The sequence below is a fragment of the Pan paniscus genome, chromosome 11 (assembly GCF_029289425.2).
Source record: "Pan paniscus chromosome 11, NHGRI_mPanPan1-v2.0_pri, whole genome shotgun sequence".
Lineage (NCBI taxonomy): Eukaryota > Metazoa > Chordata > Mammalia > Primates > Hominidae > Pan > Pan paniscus.
In genome coordinates, this window is record NC_073260.2 from 89,766,169 (window position 1) to 89,784,392 (window position 18,224).

Below are 18,224 nucleotides of genomic sequence, written 5' to 3' on the forward strand. Positions count from 1 at the left end.
CTAGAAAATCCATCTTGGAGCCTGCTGTAATCCTGCTGCCTGTTTACTGCCTCCACTGCCTCTCAGTTGCATGAAATGAAAGCCTCCTGGAATGAGATGACAGTAGAAAATGGAGAAGGGCCTGTCCCACAGTCCCAGGGATTGGTAGGGAGCAGGGGCACGTAGTTGGAGGTCGGAGTACCTGTGACAAAAGTTGATTCTCATGCCTGACCGGGACATGAGAATAGAGAAAAGACAGTTTGCTTGGTGCTAAAATGAACCTAGAGCCAGGAGGCAAACCCAAGGCCCAAGTGCTTTGGGAGAGATCACTGAGCTTAGTTCTGCTTGCCTTTAGTGTGATGAAGGGCAGGGAGTTGAGCACTGAAGTTTCTGGGAAAGAACCACAAATATAAGAGGTTTTCTAAACATATGTGAGCCTGTCAAGTTACTGCCAGCAGCTTATACCCAGGCCTACTGTTTCTGTACCACCTGTGCCTGGAGTCCTTCTCCACCACTCTCCTTGCCATGATCCTTACTCCTTAAATTTATCTTCACAGTAACTAATGGTGGGCACCCAGTCAGCTGAATCCCCTCCCAGGACCTACCTGGTGCCTTTTCCTCAGGGGATGACTCCTACACTTTTTCCTGCCAAGGACGGCACCACAGAAGCCTGGCAGCTCCAGCCCTTGGTTCCTGTCACCCTTCTACATCTCTTCATTGTGTCCCACTGCATTTCTGAAAACACTGAAGCCAATCACCTTGGCTGTCAAAAGAAGACAAGGCTTTTGGAAAGTGTCCTATTAACACAGAAAGTGACCACAAATCTACAATTTAATGCCACACATGAGTCTAACAATGAGATCAGCTGCTCATAACTGAGGTGGTGGGACTCTGGCCCTTTTGCCTCTCTCTGGGAATGTCCAACATTTTGCTATTCAGGGAAATACATAGTTATTATTAATTGAAATACTATGTGGAATTCTCTGAAACCTTTGGAATGAAATGAAGTCCAAGAGGGAGGCTGAGTGGCAAGCTGAGATCTACAAGGAGCTGCTAAGAAATGTAAGCCCCTCTCAGTGATATCCTATTCACATTCTCCCTCACACACAGGTTAAACAAAGTCCCTCCTACAGACCTGCTTTGGGAGGTCTCTCAGTGTAGCTTGCCATACCAAGATGTTCCTAGAGTTCTTTCCTGCTACCTTTTCAGTCGAGCCTCCCACCCTGATCCCAGCACCATCACTGGGTGAGTGATCCACCACCAAAGGCAGCTTTGGTAATCCTAGCCACACATCAAGCCTCTTAATAATGGCCATCATACTCATATTCCCTGGAACCTCTAAGGAGACCTAAGGGGACCTTGTCCTTCCTTCTCCAGTTACTTGGGTTAAGGCAGGCACTAGTCTCCCTGGAACGCCTGACCTCTTAATGAGCCATGGCAGAACAGCATAGCTCAAGGTTGTGCTTGCTCCACTCAATAGGTTAAATATGAGTAAAAGATTTGGGTCACCCCCTTCCCTCTGGAAATTTCTGGCTGAAGTGACCAAAGAATGATTTTAGGGCAAAATGATAAACATGAACAAAGGGCAATAAAACAGCACAAAGAAAATATTACAAAATTCTTGAGCAAGTGTTTTTGTAACTTTTAGGACAAATGCCTGACCCTGTGGGGAGAATGCAGATTTTAAAGTCAAAGTCACAAGAATGGAATGTGGGGAAAAATGAAGTTTAGAATTCTAGCTCAGAGATTTGACAAGTTACTTAACATTTCTGAGCCCCAGTTTCTAGATCTGGCAAAATGGGATAATTGTACATCCATACCCCAAACCTCAATTACTGTTAATGTACTGATGATTCTCAAAGCCACATTTCTGACCCAGTCTTTCCACTGAGCTCCAAACTGTATATTCAACAACTGACACAAAACTCTATCTTGTTACAAAGACAATGCAAATTAATTCAAAACCTCCACCTCACCAACCTGATTTCCAAAGTCAGGGAACGTTATCACTATACACTTTTTTTCTCAGTTCATACATCAAGACAGTCACTGGGTTCTAATCTTGATGACTCTCAAGTTAGCCCCCTTTCCTCTATTTTTACTGACTCTCCTTGTAGTTCAGTTTCTCATCCTTAACTTGCCTGAATGGTTAAAATATGCCTCATAACCCCAGGGCCTAAGAAAGTAGCTAATGCATAGTAATACCTTATATTAGTTGAATCCAAAGTCTGCGCTGAGGAGGCAGAGAAAGCGTTACATCTTTGTGATGAGTGCTATAAGGTGTGAGGTTGTGCCACAGGAGGAAGTAATTAGCTGGTCAGGAGAATCCCAGAAGGGTCACAATAAAAATTACTTTGAAAAACATCTTACATTCAACAATTAAAATACTGGAATACTTACTACGTGCCAAGTACTATGCCAAACATAACAAACAAGACACAAGCCTTGCCCCAGGGGAGCTCGTCATCTCATGAGGTAGATAGTCTCATAGGTTCAAATTGCCTAATCAACATATATATTTGGATATCAAATATTCATCTCAACCTATACAAAAATGAACTCTCGATTCCCTGCCCACCCACCACCATCATCCATTTACACATACCAAATCTGCTCCAATCATGGTATTTCTCACATCAGTTAAGGGCAATTCCATCTTTCCAGTAATTCAGGGCAAAAACAATAGTGTCATTCTTGAATTTTTTTTCCTAACAGTCCATATCCATTCCATCAGTAAATCCTGTTGTCTTTACTTCAAAAATCCATCCAGAATATGACCACTTCTCACTCTCTCTACTGCTACCATTACTGCAGTAGCATCATAACGTCCCCCATTTTATGCTGACACCATATCCCCAACAGTCTATCTTCAACACAGAAGCCTGATAGTCCTCAGGGAGGGTCCTGGTTGCAGATGACAGACAGATAGACATAGACATAGATATAGATATAGATATAGATATAGATATAGATAAAACCATGCAACTGGATAACATCACCATGGAACTAAGTGTAAATGAAGAGATCTAAAGACTGGGCTAGGACACTCTAAAGTTAACTGGGAATAAAAGGAGGAACCAGTAAATAGAGGAACAAAGAAGCAGTAGCCAGTGAGGTAGGAAGAAAAACAGAAGAGTGTGGTGTACTGAAAGCAAAGAGAGGAAAGTATTTCAAAGAGAAAATGATAAACTGCATAACCAGTTGCCAACTAGTCAAGCAAGATGAATGGCATTCAATTTAAAAACATAGAGATCCTCCGTGACATTAAGAAAAACAGATTTAGATGAGTGATGAAGGTGTGATGGGAGTGGATTCAAGATACAACGGAAGGAGAGCAATTGGTGATAGCAAGTATAATCACGTATTCAAGGAGGTTTGTTCCAGAGAGGTGCAGAAAAATGAGGAAATAGCAGAAAGAGAACATGGGATTCAGAGAGGGTTTTTGAAAAATATGAGATACATAGCACGTCGGATGTTGACGGGAAAGATTCAGTTGAGAGGGATAAACTGATGAGGAAAAGAGGGAAGAACTACTGGAGCAATGCCCTGTTGTAGAGGACACAGAATAGAAGTGAATTCCCAAGTCAAGGGGCTGGCTTTGGCTAAAAGCACAGACACTGGTGGTAGATAGAAGGCATCGTTAATGAGAGGGGACTTTGTGGATAAGGGAAGAAAAAGGTTTCTTTTACATATAAGAGAGTGTGGGCAGAGACCCAGAGGGACAAGTGGGGAGCTGGGAGGGGCCGTGGCTGTGGGAAGGGGGAATGGTATGCAGAGGCAAAGCTAGAAAGCAGGAGGTAGAGAGGGATTCTGGAAGTTACTACGGAAACTTTTTATCAGGGCCCAAGCAGTTGGTGGCACTGTGAGTGTGTAGGTGGGCGGGGAAAGGTGGTTAAAAGTTGCTGCTGATATCTGTGCAGCAGGTGCTCTTGGAAGACTGTACCAGCAGGAGAGATCACAGAAAAAGCTCTAAATGCATGGAACCTGAGCAACAGCATGGGGCTGGAGATGGAGAAATAGGGCAAGGGTGGCATCCCAGTGCTCAGTGAGATGAGGGACCAAGGAGGTTATATGGGTGGGAGGAGAGGACAGGGAAGCAGGAAGATAAATAGGCTGCCCTGAGAAGATGGGAGGGACATCGATTTTGGACAGCTATTATCCCTCAGGAGATGGCACCTCTGCATTCCCCTTCTGACCTACCACAGAGGAGCCAAGAGCTACAGAAAGGCCAAGAAGTACTGTGACTTCTTTATGACATGTTTTGAGGGACAGTGGGATGCCCCTGGTTCCTAAGGAAACCCAGGATCACTCACCATCCCATCATGAGGAAGAGGAGGTGGCAGGACTTGCTTCCTCTGATGGGACCCCAGCATTTAGCACAATGTGTCCACTGCTTGGATACAGAAGAGGCAGGATGGGAAGAAACATGGATATGTCCCTGCTCTGAATGCTGATTCTGTGCCTAAGGGATGGGGGCCCACCCCATGGATGGTCTCCAGGATGGAGAAGCACAAGGTTCAGGCCTGCTGAACCAACACTCAACAGGTGTTTTTCTAAAGCATCCCCAAAGATCAAAGGAGGTCTTGTGACAGGCACATCCTCCCTGCCTGGTGGGAGTGGGGCAGGCAGCCACACAGCTAGGAGAATAGAGGGAAGCCCAGAATGAAGGGAATTGACTCAGGAGGGTCACAGCAGCATCAGGTAGGGAGCCAGGGGTTAGCATGCACACATCCTGGTTTAGGGTGGAGCAGGTCCTTCCCATGGTTCCCTGCAGGCTCCTACCTGCTTGAGGCCAGCATGGGCTCATGCTGCTGACAGAAGTCCCAGGGGCAGAGAAATGAGCTGAAACTGATAGCTTCAGGATTCTGAGTTCTTGGCAAAGTCAAGAGCTAAGAGAAATAGGGGTCATAGCCTATGACTTATGTGGAATGCTGATGGTGGAGGAAGCCTTGCTCATCCCATAATCCCTGCATAAATCCATGTTCTATCTTCCCCAGGGTGAAGAGAGGCAAGAAGCAAAAGTCACATGAAGGGTATAAACTCAAGAATTTACTACTTCAGATTTGGGGGTAGATGCTAGGAATACATCAGTGCTTGCTTGGGATCTTTGGGTTCACCTCTGGCACACTCAGGTAACAACATGTCATGGTGAATGGCCCCAACCTTCTAGAGCTCTTCTCTTGGGCTTTCCAGAAGGGCACTTCAGAATTGGCTGGAGGGAATTTCAGGAAACCGACCACCAGCAGTGGGAGGAGGGTGGCTTCTCCACAACATCACTTGTGTTCAACGCTGAGTTGTTGAGGGCAGGGACTGTGACTGCTTCACTTCTATACCTGCTCACTGCAGCCCAGGCAGGGAGGGCAAGGGACACAGAATGAACACAGGAATAGACTCCATGGAGACACTGCTTCCTGCACCATGTGGGAGGTGGCTGGGCCTCTGCTGTTTAACCAGACAACCAGGGCCGAATGCTCTACCTGGCCTCTGGAGCCCATGGTCTAGGCCAGGCCTGCCATAGATGGAAGGGCCAGAATGGCCTCTGTGTCCACTGCAGGGACAGAAGAGAAGGGAGGACTTCCTTGAGCTCAGGTGGCAATATGACAGGTAAGCACAATCCAGGCATGTAAAGTGCTTAGGGACACAAAGGACCAGATGCCTCACAGGGCTGACCAGGCTTACAGAGGTCTGTGCATTCTCATGCCCGGAGACAGTGAGGCCAGGACCCTGGGAGAGCATGGGGAGGGAGAGGGGGGCCTGGGAAGAGGCCAGTGAGATCCAGTTTCCAGAAGGAGGGGTGGGTGCTGCCAACTACCCCCCTTTCCTGCCTTGTCCCTCTCCTCCTCTATAAACTTCTCTCGTGTTCTTGCCTGGTCCACAGCCAGGCAAGTAGCATACTAGGGGATTTCCAGAGTGTATCAATTCCAAGGTCAGGCCTACTACGAAGGCCACAGGGGCGGGTCCCTGGGCAGGCAGACTGACCCATGGGAATCCAGACGGTGGGAAGGGAAGCCCTTCTTGCAGTAAATTGTACTAGCAGCTAGGGTGTATCAGGGGAGAGGGGGAAGATACAGTGAGGGGCCAGGGCAGAATTACACACATATGGTTTTGCCATAATGGCAAAAACCACAATTACTTTTGCACCAACCTAAGAGTTCAGAGTAAGCACAAACATGTCAAGAAAAACACACTTATGTCTTCCTTGGACATGACTTGGGTGTTCTTGGACTCATGAACTTGGATTTGGGTGTTCATGAGTCCTTGGGTATTCAAGGACTCATGAACACCCTGCATCAGACATGCTCGAGCAAACAGTCAAAAATGCACAGACACAAAGACAAGTTGACAAGTTTGCACACAGAACAGACAGCCCATCTTACAGACCCACAGATACAAATGCAGTCCAAATCCATCCTGCAAAGATCCTCTCCTCCATAAATCCTGTAGGCTACCTCAGACCAGGCTCATCTCTCCTTTAAACTTTGGTTTGTCATTTCTGTCCCATTGCTTGTCCTTTAATAGGATAGTTTTGGTTTCACATGCATACCTCTGGTCTCAACAATGTGGCTGTGTGCTCTTAAAGAACGTCAGGGTCAGAAAGAGAGTCCTCTTCAGCAGCCTCATCCTTCGCCTATACACCCATCACCCTGAGGGCCCCCAATTTACTGCTGGCTCCGTCCTTGAAGGGTCTTGACTCTCAGACTCTTTGACATAGCAGACACAAGGGAAGAACAAACCAGGTAGACACACTTAGTCCACGTTATCCTCGGGAAACCATGAAGAACCAGATCCTGGTTCCCCAGTTAGAAAACCCTTACACAAGACATGATCTCATATGTAGCTCTAGCCTAAACTTTATGTTAACCACAATCCCACCCCTATCGACCACACCTCTAAACCCAACTCCAACCCCATTTCCAAAGAAACCTCTAAACCATAGTTTTTCAAATAAGAAGGAACAACTGTACCTCAGACAGGTAATACTAGTGACTGTGATCCAAAATGTTTACATGGCCAAATAAGTTTGAGATAGAAAACTGATCCGCCCTCTCCCCAGCAGCTTAATGCCTACCTTCCCTAGCTGGACCACAGCTATAGTGACCACTCTGTACCCATGAACTGTGGAGGACCCAGAAACAGCAAACAACCTGTCATCTATACAAGATTAACACATGTTATGCATAAGCCTAAGTCCCTCTCCACACTATCTTGAAAGCTTAAAATCAGCCTCCAACACAAAATTTATCTCTTTGTCTAAATTCTAAATGCCGGCAGTGCCCTACTCCAACCCTAACACCTTCCTCATCTAAGATACACCAACTTCTATCAACAGGAACCACAAACCTAGTTCCAAATCCTACTTTAATATCACCATGATTCCCACCCTATCCTTACCACTACCTCACTCCAAACTGGAACCATAACATCAATGCTGTTCTAAGCATAATTCTAACTCTAACTGTAACCCTAGGTAGCTATACATTGAGGAATACATACATCTATGCTAGGCACACACATTTTGCACACATATGTGTCATATATTTCCCCAGGAGCTCAGGAGATCTTTCAATAACAGCTGCACAGTCCATGGGGCATCTTGTTTGGGAAGACTCAATGCTCACCTGGGAACCCAGGAACAGCCATGCCCCCAGACTCTGTGACCCTTGTCGGATATACAGGCCTATAGGGCCCAGCCCACTCCAAATTCTGTTTCAGAACTAGCCCAGCCCTTGAGCTGAAATTCCCACCGTACCCCTCTGTGGCTCTTACCTGCCAAGCTGGGAGCATCTCCTGCCCTGGAAACTCTACCAGGCGAGAAAAAACAGGCCCTGAGGGTGAAGGGAATGTGGTTCTTTCCAATGTGGGGATTTCCAGACTCTTGCAACACCCAAACCTAGGACGTCTACTCCAGAACTGGCCCAGGTGCCTGTCCTAGAGAGGTAGTGGGCCTGCTAACACTGTGGCTGAGGTAGATGTGAATAAGCACAGTTCCTCTCACCTTCCAGGATCTCAGTCTGGTGATAGAGTGTTAGATCTGAATTCATCATCACAGGTAGGGCTGAAGTCATGTGTGGCTCAATCTCTTCTTGGCTGCCTCAGTGCCTCCCTCTCAAGCTTCCAGGTTCGCCCACAGACCAGAGTGTGGGCAGAGACTCACTATCCCATTCTTGCTCTCAGGGCAGCTGTTTTCTGACCTAGTTTTTCGTCCAGCCAGGTTTCCACCTCCAGCAAAGCTTCCCCCCTTTCCTTTGGGCTCCTAACTTTTTTCTAAGCCACAGGACCAAGCAGGGAGGCCCCAACATCTCAAGGATGGAACATCTCTCTGAGGCTGCTCAACCACTGAAGGCTCTAGGTCACAGGTAGGGGCTTAGAGTCTATACTAGAAAGAGCTTCCTGAATCTAGAAAAGGTAGGCAAGGATGGGACCCGAAGGTGCTGTGGACACCATCTGACACTAACAAATGGCCTTCTGGATGGCATGACCAAGGGCAAAGGGACAACAGGATGTTTTGAGTGAGATAGGGAACCTGGGATTCTAGGAGAGGAAGAAGCACAGCCCCTTCCTCTTCCCTGCCATGTTCCCCTAGCTTTCTCAGAGGCAGTGCCAGGCTGGAAAGTCCCTTCCCTAGGTGAGCACCACTCCAGCTTCTTTGGACAATCTTTTTTTGCTTCCTACTGCGTCTGTGCCCAGATGAAGTACGAATGAGGAGCAGAATAGATCCACATGGCTCTTCTGGCTGCACCTCACCAAATGCTGGGCTACCTGCACAGCAGAATCCTGGATAACCTGGTAAAAACAAAGATTCTTTGGCTGTACTCTGATGATATCCTATTTAGGAACTGATGTAATGCCTCTAATTCTGTTTTTTAAACAAGGTCCACAAGTGATTCTGATGGGCCTCCAAGTTTTGGAAACTGTCATCCATTGCAATATATTATTCTGGAATCACGCACATAACAACCCTACCACATATACACACTAAGCTCATGACATCCTGCCTTTCTTGGAAGTACGGAATGAGAAATGACTGCTAATGGGTATAGAATCTCTTTTTGGAGGTATGAAGATACTCTGAAATTAGTCATAATAGTTTCATAACTGAATATTCTAAAAACCAATGAATTGTGAACTTTAAAATATGAATTTTATAGTATGTGAATTCTATCTCTATTTTAAAAAGACAAAGGTGAAATAAAAGACTTTTTCAGAGATATAATGGCTGAAACAATTCATCATCAACAGAACTTTATGAAAAGAAATTTTATAGAAAGTCCTTCAGGCAGAAAGCAAATATTACCATACAGTAATCTGGATATACACCAAGAAATGAACAGCAGAAATGATAACTATGTCGGCAAATGTAAGATCTCTTTTCTTAATTTTTAGTCACTCTAAAAGATAATGGATTTTAAAAATAATTAAATGAAAAATAATGATAATGTCAGGTTACGTTTAGAAAAAATAGAGACATAAAATGAATGACAATAGCACAAATGCCAGGAGATACAGAAGTAGAAAAGAAACTAATGTTTTTAGGCTATAAGTGGAATAATATTACTTGAAAATTGTATCAGTTAGAATTTAATTAAGGAAGCACAACCACTAGGAGATATTTTATACAAATAAAAGTTTAAGTATATATTAATATGGGTTTATTGAAGGGATTTGGCCTTATTGAGTGTGAGAGCTGGTTAAGCAATCTTAGATAGCTACTGTCTTTACCTCTGATACTAGAGATTGAAATCCATAAGGTGGGAATCAGGAGTAAAGGTGGATATAAAATGAGAGATAAGACTAGGAGGGACCAAGCAAGCATGAGCTGGGTCTCATGATGATGGAGCAAAATTCATATCAGTTCTGCTGTCACTGATCTTAGTGGTATGAGTGTCCTGCAGAGATCAAGACTCTTCAGCAGGAAGCTACACACAGGCACTTGGCTCAGGCGTTAGAGAGCCTGATGGAGGATCCAGGGAAAGATGGGGCACTTGCAGACCCACCCACTGCCACCCACCAGCAAGTTGAGCCAGCAAATAGGAGACGTACATATACTACAAAATAGCTGCTACCTCACTTCTGCTTTCCAAGCCCCTATAAAAATCTGTCCTGTGACCCATCATAACCATAAACATAAAGGAAAGGGAAACCTGAGAAATTCAGTTCAACTCATCCAAAATGACACATTACAAAATCATCACAAAGATAAAGAAGTATATGCCCTAAAACAACCATTATAGAAATAAACGTCATAAACCAAAAAGATAAGTAACAACAACAAAGGAGAAAAAAATAAATAAAATGTTTTAAATCATAAAAAGAAAAATGGGAGGAGGAGCCAAGATGGCCGAATAGGAACAGCTCCGGTCTACAGCTCCCAGCGTGAGCGACGCAGAAGACGGATGATTTCTGCATTTCCATCTGAGGTACCGGGTTCATCTCACTAGGGAGTGCCAGACAGTGGGCGCAGGCCAGTGGGTGCGCGCACCGTGCGCGAGCCGAAGCAGGGCGAGGCATTGCCTTCCTGGGAAGCGCAAGGGGTCAGGGAGTTCCCTTTCCGAGTCACAGAAAGGGGTGAAGGACGCACCTGGAAAATCGGGTCACTCCCACCCGAATATTGCGCTTTTCAGACCGGCTTAAAAAAACGGCGCACCACGAGACTATATCCCACACCTGGCTCGGAGGGTCCTACGCCCACGGAGTCTCGCTGATTGCTAGCACAGCAGTCTGAGATCAAACTGCAAGGCGGCAGCGAGGCTGGGGGAGGGGCGCCCGCCATTGCCCAGGCTTGCTTAGGTAAACAAAGCAGCCGGGAAGCTCGAACTGGGTGGAGCCCACCACAGCTCAAGGAGGCCTGCCTGCCTCTGTAGGCTCCACCTCTGGGGGCAGGGCACAGACAAACAAAAAGACAGCAGTAACCTCTGCAGACTTAAATGTCCCTGTCTGACAGCTTTGAAGAGAGCAGTGGTTCTCCCAGCACGCAGCTGGAGATCTGAGAACGGGCAGACTGCCTCCTCAAGTGGGTCGCTGACCCCTGACCCCCGAGCAGCCTAACTGGGAGGTACCCCCCAGCAGGGGCACACTGACACCTCACACGGCAGGGTATTCCAACAGACCTGCAGCTGAGGGTCCTGTCTGTTAGAAGGAAAACTAACAAACAGAAAGGACATCCACACCGAAAACCCATCTGTACATCACCATCATCAAAGACCAAAAGTAGATAAAACCACAAAGATGGGGAAAAAACAGAACAGAAAAACTGGAAACTCTAAAACGCAGAGTGCCTCTCCTCCTCCAAAGGAATGCAGCTCCTCACCAGCAACGGAACAAAGCTGGATGGAGAATGACTTTGACGAGCTGAGAGAAGAAGGCTTCAGACGATCAAATTACTCTGAGCTACGGGAGGACATTCAAACCAAAGGCAAAGAAGTTGAAAACTTTGAAAAAAATTTAGACGAATGTATAACTAGAATAACCAATACAGAGAAGTGCTTAAAGGAGCTGTTGGAGCTGAAAACCAAGGCTCGAGAACTACGTGAAGAATGCAGAAGCCTCAGGAGCCGACGCAATCAACTGGAAGAAAGGGTATCAGCAATGGAAGATGAAATGAATGAAATGAAGCGAGAAGGGAAGTTTAGAGAAAAAAGAATAAAAAGAAATGAGCAAAGCCTCCAAGAAATATGGGACTATGTGAAAAGACCAAATCTATGTCTGATTGGTGTACCTGAAAGTGATGCGGAGAATGGAACCAAGTTGGAAAACATTCTGCAGGATATTATCCAGGAGAACTTCCCCAATCTAGCAAGGCAGGCCAACGTTCAGATTCAGGAAATACAGAGAACGCCATAAAGATACTCCTCGAGAAGAGCAACTCCAAGACACATAATTGTCAGATTCACCAAAGTTGAAATGAAGGAAAAAATGTTAAGGGCAGCCAGAGAGAAAGGTTGGGTTACCCACAAAGGGAAGCCCATCAGACTAACAGTGGATCTCTCGGCAGAAACTCTACAAGCCAGAAGAGAGTGGGGGCCAATATTCAACATTCTTAAAGAAAAGAATTTTCAACCCAGAATTTCATATCCAGCCAAACTAAGCTTCATAAGTGAAGGAGAAATAAAATACTTTACAGACAAGCAAATGCTGAGAGATTTTGTCACCACCAGGCCTGCCCTACAAGAGCTCCTCAAGGAAGCGCTAAACATGGAAAGGAACAACCGGTACCAGCCGCTGCAAAATCATGCCAAAATGTAAAGACCATCGAGACTAGGAAGAAACTGCATCAACTAACGAGCAAAATCACCAGCTAACATCATAATGACAGGATCAAATTCACACATAACAATATTAACTTTAAATGTAAATGGACTAAATTCTCCAATTAAAAGACACAGACTGGCAAGTTGGATAAAGAGTCAAGACCCATCAGTGTGCTGTATTCAGGAAACCCATCTCACGTGCAGAGACACACATAGGCTCAAAATAAAAGGATGGAGGAAGATCTACCAAACAAATGGAAAACAAAAAAAGGCAGGGGTTGCAATCCTAGTCTCTGATAAAACAGACTTTAAACCAACAAAGATCAAAAGAGACAAGGCCATTACATAATGGTAACAGGATCAATTCAACAAGAAGAGCTAACTATCCTAAATATATATGCACCCAATACAGGAGCACCCAGATTCATAAAGCAAGTCCTGAGTGACCTACAAAGAGACTTAGACTCCCACACATTAATAATGGGAGATTTTAACACCCCACTGTCAACATTAGACAGATCAATGAGACAGAAAGTCAACAAGGATACCCAGGAATTGAACTCAGCTCTGCACCAAGCGGACCTAATAGACATCTACAGAACTCTCCACCCCAAATCAACAGAATATACATTTTTTTCAGCACCACACCACACCTATTCCAAAATTGACCACATAGTTGGAAGTAAAGCTCTCCTCAGCAAATGTAAAAGAACAGAAATTATAACAAACTGTCTCTCAGACCACAGTGCAATCAAACTAGAACTCACGATTAAGAATCTCACTCAAAGCCGCTCAACTACATGGAAACTGAACAACCTGCTCCTGAATGACTACTGGGTACATAACGAAATGAAGGCAGAAATAAAGATGTTCTTTGAAACCAACGAGAACAAAGACACAACATACCAGAATCTCTGGGACGCATTCAAAGCAGTGTGTAGAGGGAAATTTATAGCACTAAATGCCCACAAGAGAAAGCAGGAAAGATCCAAAATTGACACCCTAACATCACAATTAAAAGAACTAGAAAAGCAAGAGGAAACACATTCAAAAGCTAGCAGAAGGCAAGAAATAACTAAAATCAGAGCAGAACTGAAGGAAATAGAGACACAAAAAAACCCTTCAAAAAATCAATGAATCCAGGAGCTGGTTTTTTGAAAGGATCAACAAAATTGATAGACCACTAGCAAGACTAATAAAGAAAAAAAGAGAGAAGAATCAAATAGACACAATAAAAAATGATAAAGGGGATATCACCACTGATCCCACAGAAATACAAACTACCATCAGAGAATACTACAAACACCTCTACGCAAATAAACTAGAAAATCTAGAAGAAATGGATACATTCCTCAACACATACACTCTCCCAAGACTAAACCAGGAAGAAGTTGAATCTCTGAATAGACCAATAACAGGAGCTGAAATTGTGGCAATAATCAATAGTTTACCAACCAAAAAGAGTCCAGGACCAGATGGATTCACAGCCGAATTCTACCAGAGGTACAAGGAGGAACTGGTACCATTCCTTCTGAAACTATTCCAATCAATAGAAAAAGAGGGAATCCTCCCTAACTCATTTTATGAGGCCAGCATCATTCTCATACCAAAGCCAGGCAGAGACACAACAAAAAAAGAGAATTTTAGACCAATATCCTTGATGAACATTGATGCAAAAATCCTCAATAAAATACTGGCAAACCGAATCCAGCAGCACATCAAAAAGCTTATCCACCATGATCAAGTGGGCTTCATCCCTGGGATGCAAGGCTGGTTCAATATACGCAAATCAATAAGTGTAATCCAGCATATAAACAGAGCCAAAGACAAAAACCACATGATTATCTCAATAGATGCAGAAAAAGCCTTTGACAAAATTCAACAACCCTTCATGCTAAAAACTCTCAATAAATTAGGTATTGATGGGACGTATTTCAAAATAATAAGAGCTATCTATGACAAACCCACAGCCAATATCATACTGAATGGGCAAAAACTGGAAGCATTCCCTTTGAAAACTGGCACAAGACAGGGATGCCCTCTCTCACCACTCCTATTCAACATAGTGTTGGAAGTTCTGGCCAGGGCAATTAGGCAGGAGAAGGAAATAAAGGGTATTCAATTAGGAAAAGAGGAAGTCAAATTGTCCCTGTTTGCAGGCGACATGATTGTTTATCTAGAAAACCCCATCGTCTCAGCCCAAAATTTCCTTCAGCTGATAAGCAACTTCAGCAAAGTCTCATGATACAAAATCAATGTACAAAAATAACAAGCATTCCTATACACCAACAACAGACAAACAGAGAGCCAAATCATGAGTGAACTCCCATTCACAATTGCTTCAAAGAGAATAAAATACCTAGGAATCCAACTTACAAGGGATGTGAAGGACCTCTTCAAGGAAAACTACAAACCACTGCTCAAGGAAATAAAAGAGGATACAAACAAATGGAAGAACATTCCATGCTCATGGGTAGGAAGAATCAATATCGTGAAAATGGCCATACTGCCCAAGGTAATTTACAGATTCAATGCCATCCCCATCAAGCTACCAATGACTTTCTTCACAGAATTGGAAAAAACTACTTTAAAGTTCATATGGAACCAAAAAAGAGCCCGCGTCGCCAAGTCAATCCTAAGCCAAAAGAACAAAGCTGGAGGCATCACACTACCTGACTTCAAACTATACTACAAGGCTACAGTAACCAAAACAGCATGGTACTGGTACCAAAACAGAGATATAGATCAATGGAACAGAACAGAGCCCTCAGAAATAACGCCGCTTACCTACAACTATCTGATCTTTGACAAACCTGAGAAAAACAAGCAATGGGGAAAGGATTCCCTATTTAATAAATGGTGCTGGGAAAACTGGCTAGCCATATGTAGAAAGCTGAAACTGGATCCCTTCCTTACACCTTATACAAAAATCAATTCAAGATGGATTAAAGATTTAAACGTTAGACCTAAAACCATAAAAACCCTAGAAGAAAACCTAGGCATTACCATTCAGGACATAGGCGTGGGCAAGGACTTCATGTCCAAAACACCAAAAGCAATGGCAACAAAAGCCAAAATTGACAAATGGGATCTAATTAAACTAAAGAGCTTCTGCACAGCAAAAGAAACTACCATCAGAGTGAACAGGCAACCTACAACATGGGAGAAAATTTTCGCAACCTACTCATCTGACAAAGGGCTAATATCCAGAATCTACAATGAACTCAAACAAATTTACAAGAAAAAAACAAACAACCCCATCAAAAAGTGGGCAAAGGACATGAACAGACACTTCTCAAAAGAAGACATTTATGCAGCCAAAAAACACATGAAAAAATGCTCATCATCACTGGCCATCAGAGAAATGCAAATCAAAACCACTATGAGATATCATCTCACACCAGTTAGAATGGCAATCATTAAAAAGTCAGGAAACAACAGGTGCTGGAGAGGATGTGGAGAAATAGGAACACTTTTACACTGTTGGTGGGACTGTAAACTAGTTCAACCATTGTGGAAGTCAGTGTGGCGATTCCTCAGGGATCTAGAACTAGAAATACCATTTGACCCAGCCATCCCATTACTGGGTATATATCCAAATGACTATAAATCATGCTGCTATAAAGACACATGCACACGTATGTTTATTGTGGCATTATTCACAATAGCAAAGACTTGGAACCAACCCAAATGTCCCACAATGATAGACTGGATTAAGAAAATGTGGCACATATACACCATGGAATACTATGCAGCCATAAAAAATGATGAGTTCATGTCCTTTGTAGGGACATGGATGAAATTGGAAACCATCATTCTCAGTAAACTATCGCAAGAACAAAAAACCAAACACCGCATATTCTCACTCATAGGTGGGAATTGAACAATGAGATCACATGGACACAGGAAGGGGATATCACACTCTGGGGACTGTGGTGGGGAGGGGGGAGGGGGGAGGGATAGCATTGGGAGATATACCTAATGCTAGATGACAAGTTAGTGGGTGCAGCGCACCAGCATGGCGCATGTATACATATGTAACTAACCTGCACAATGTGCACATGTACCCTAAAACTTAAAGTATAATAAATAAATAAATAAATAAATAAATAAAGTTTTAAAAAAAAAAAGAAAAAAAAGAAAAATGAAGCAAAGAATATGTGGGACAAATAGTAAGTGGCAAGATGGTAGATTTAAACACAATCATATCATTAATTACCTTAAATGTAAATGTTCTAAAAATCCTAATAAGAGGCAAAGCTTGTGATACAGGATTTTTTTTTTAAGTAAGACCCAACAACATGCTGCCTTCAAGAAGCCCACTTTATGGGCAAAGGACATGAACAGACACTTTTCAAAAGAAGACATACGAGTGTCCAACAAATATATGAAAACATGCTCAACAGCACTGATCATTAGAGAAATGCAAATCAAAACCACAATGAGATTCCCTTTCACACCAGTCAGAATGGCTATTATTAAAAAGTCTAAAAATAACAGATGCTGCAAGATTGTGGAGAAAAAGGAATACTTACACACTGCTGATAGAAATGTAAATTAGTTGAGCCATGTGGAAAGCAGTTTGGCAATTTCTCATAGAACTTAAAACAGAAGTACCATTCAACCCAGCAATCCCGTTATTGGGTATATACCCAAAGGAATATAAATCATTCTACCATAAAGACACATGCACACAAATATTAATCACAGTAGTATTCACAATAGCAAAGACATGGAATCAACCTAAATACCCATCAATAATAGACTGGATAAAGAAAATGTGGTACATATATGCCATGGAATACTACGCAGCCATAAAAAAGAATAAGATCATGTCCTTTGCAGGGACATGGAGGAGCTGGAAGCCGTTATTCTCAGCAAATAAACACAGGAACAGAAAACCAAACACCACATGTTCTCACTTATAAGTGGGAAGCTAAACATTGAGTACACATGGACACAAAGAAGGAAACAACAAATACTGGGGCCAACTTGAGGGTGGAGGGTGGAAGGAGGGTGAGGATCGAAAAACTACCTATCAGTACTACGTTTATTACCTGGGTGATGAAATACTCTGCATAACAAACTCCTGTGTTCACACAATTTACCTATATAACAATCCTGCACATGTACCCCCTTAACCTAAAATAAGAGTTTTTTAAAAAAAAGAAACCCATTTTAAATATAAAGACACAAGTAAGTTTAAAATGTTATGTGTGGATATATATAATATATACATTTATATATATTTATATAATGCTAATATTATTCAGAAGAAAGCTGGAGTGGCTATATTAATATTAGTCAAAATAGATTTTATAGCAAGGAATACTACCAGATTAAGGATCATTTCAGAATGGTAACAGGTTCAACTCATCAAAAGGATATAAAAATCCTAATGTTTAAACATCTAGTAGCACAGCATCAAAGTATAGGAAACAAAACCTGATAGAATTGCAAGGATGAATCCACAATTAAAATTGAAGATTTCCAGCCCCTCTCACAATAATTGTGAAAATAAATACACAGATCAGTAGCTTACAGAAGATCTGAACAATACTTGGAAGCAACTTGACATAATTAACATTTGTAGATGATTTCATCCAACAACAGCAAAGTACACATTCTTTTCAAAAACACACAGAACAGTTAGCATCATATACCACATTCTGGGCCATAAGATAAGACTGAATAAATTTAGAAGTTTTCCATTATACAGAGTATGTTCTCTAAATACAATAGAATTAAGTTAGAAATCAGTGGCAGAAAGATATCTGGAAAATCCTCAAATATTTGGAAACTAAATAACATACTTCTAAATATCTCATGGATAAAGCAAACACTCAAAAGGAGAATTAAAAATATTTTGAACTAATGGAAATTGAAAATGTAATGTATCAAAAATTGTGGTATGTAGCTAAAGCAGTTAAATTTATAAACAAATTTTATAAATACAAATTTAAAGGGAAATTTATAGCAATAAATACTGATATTAAA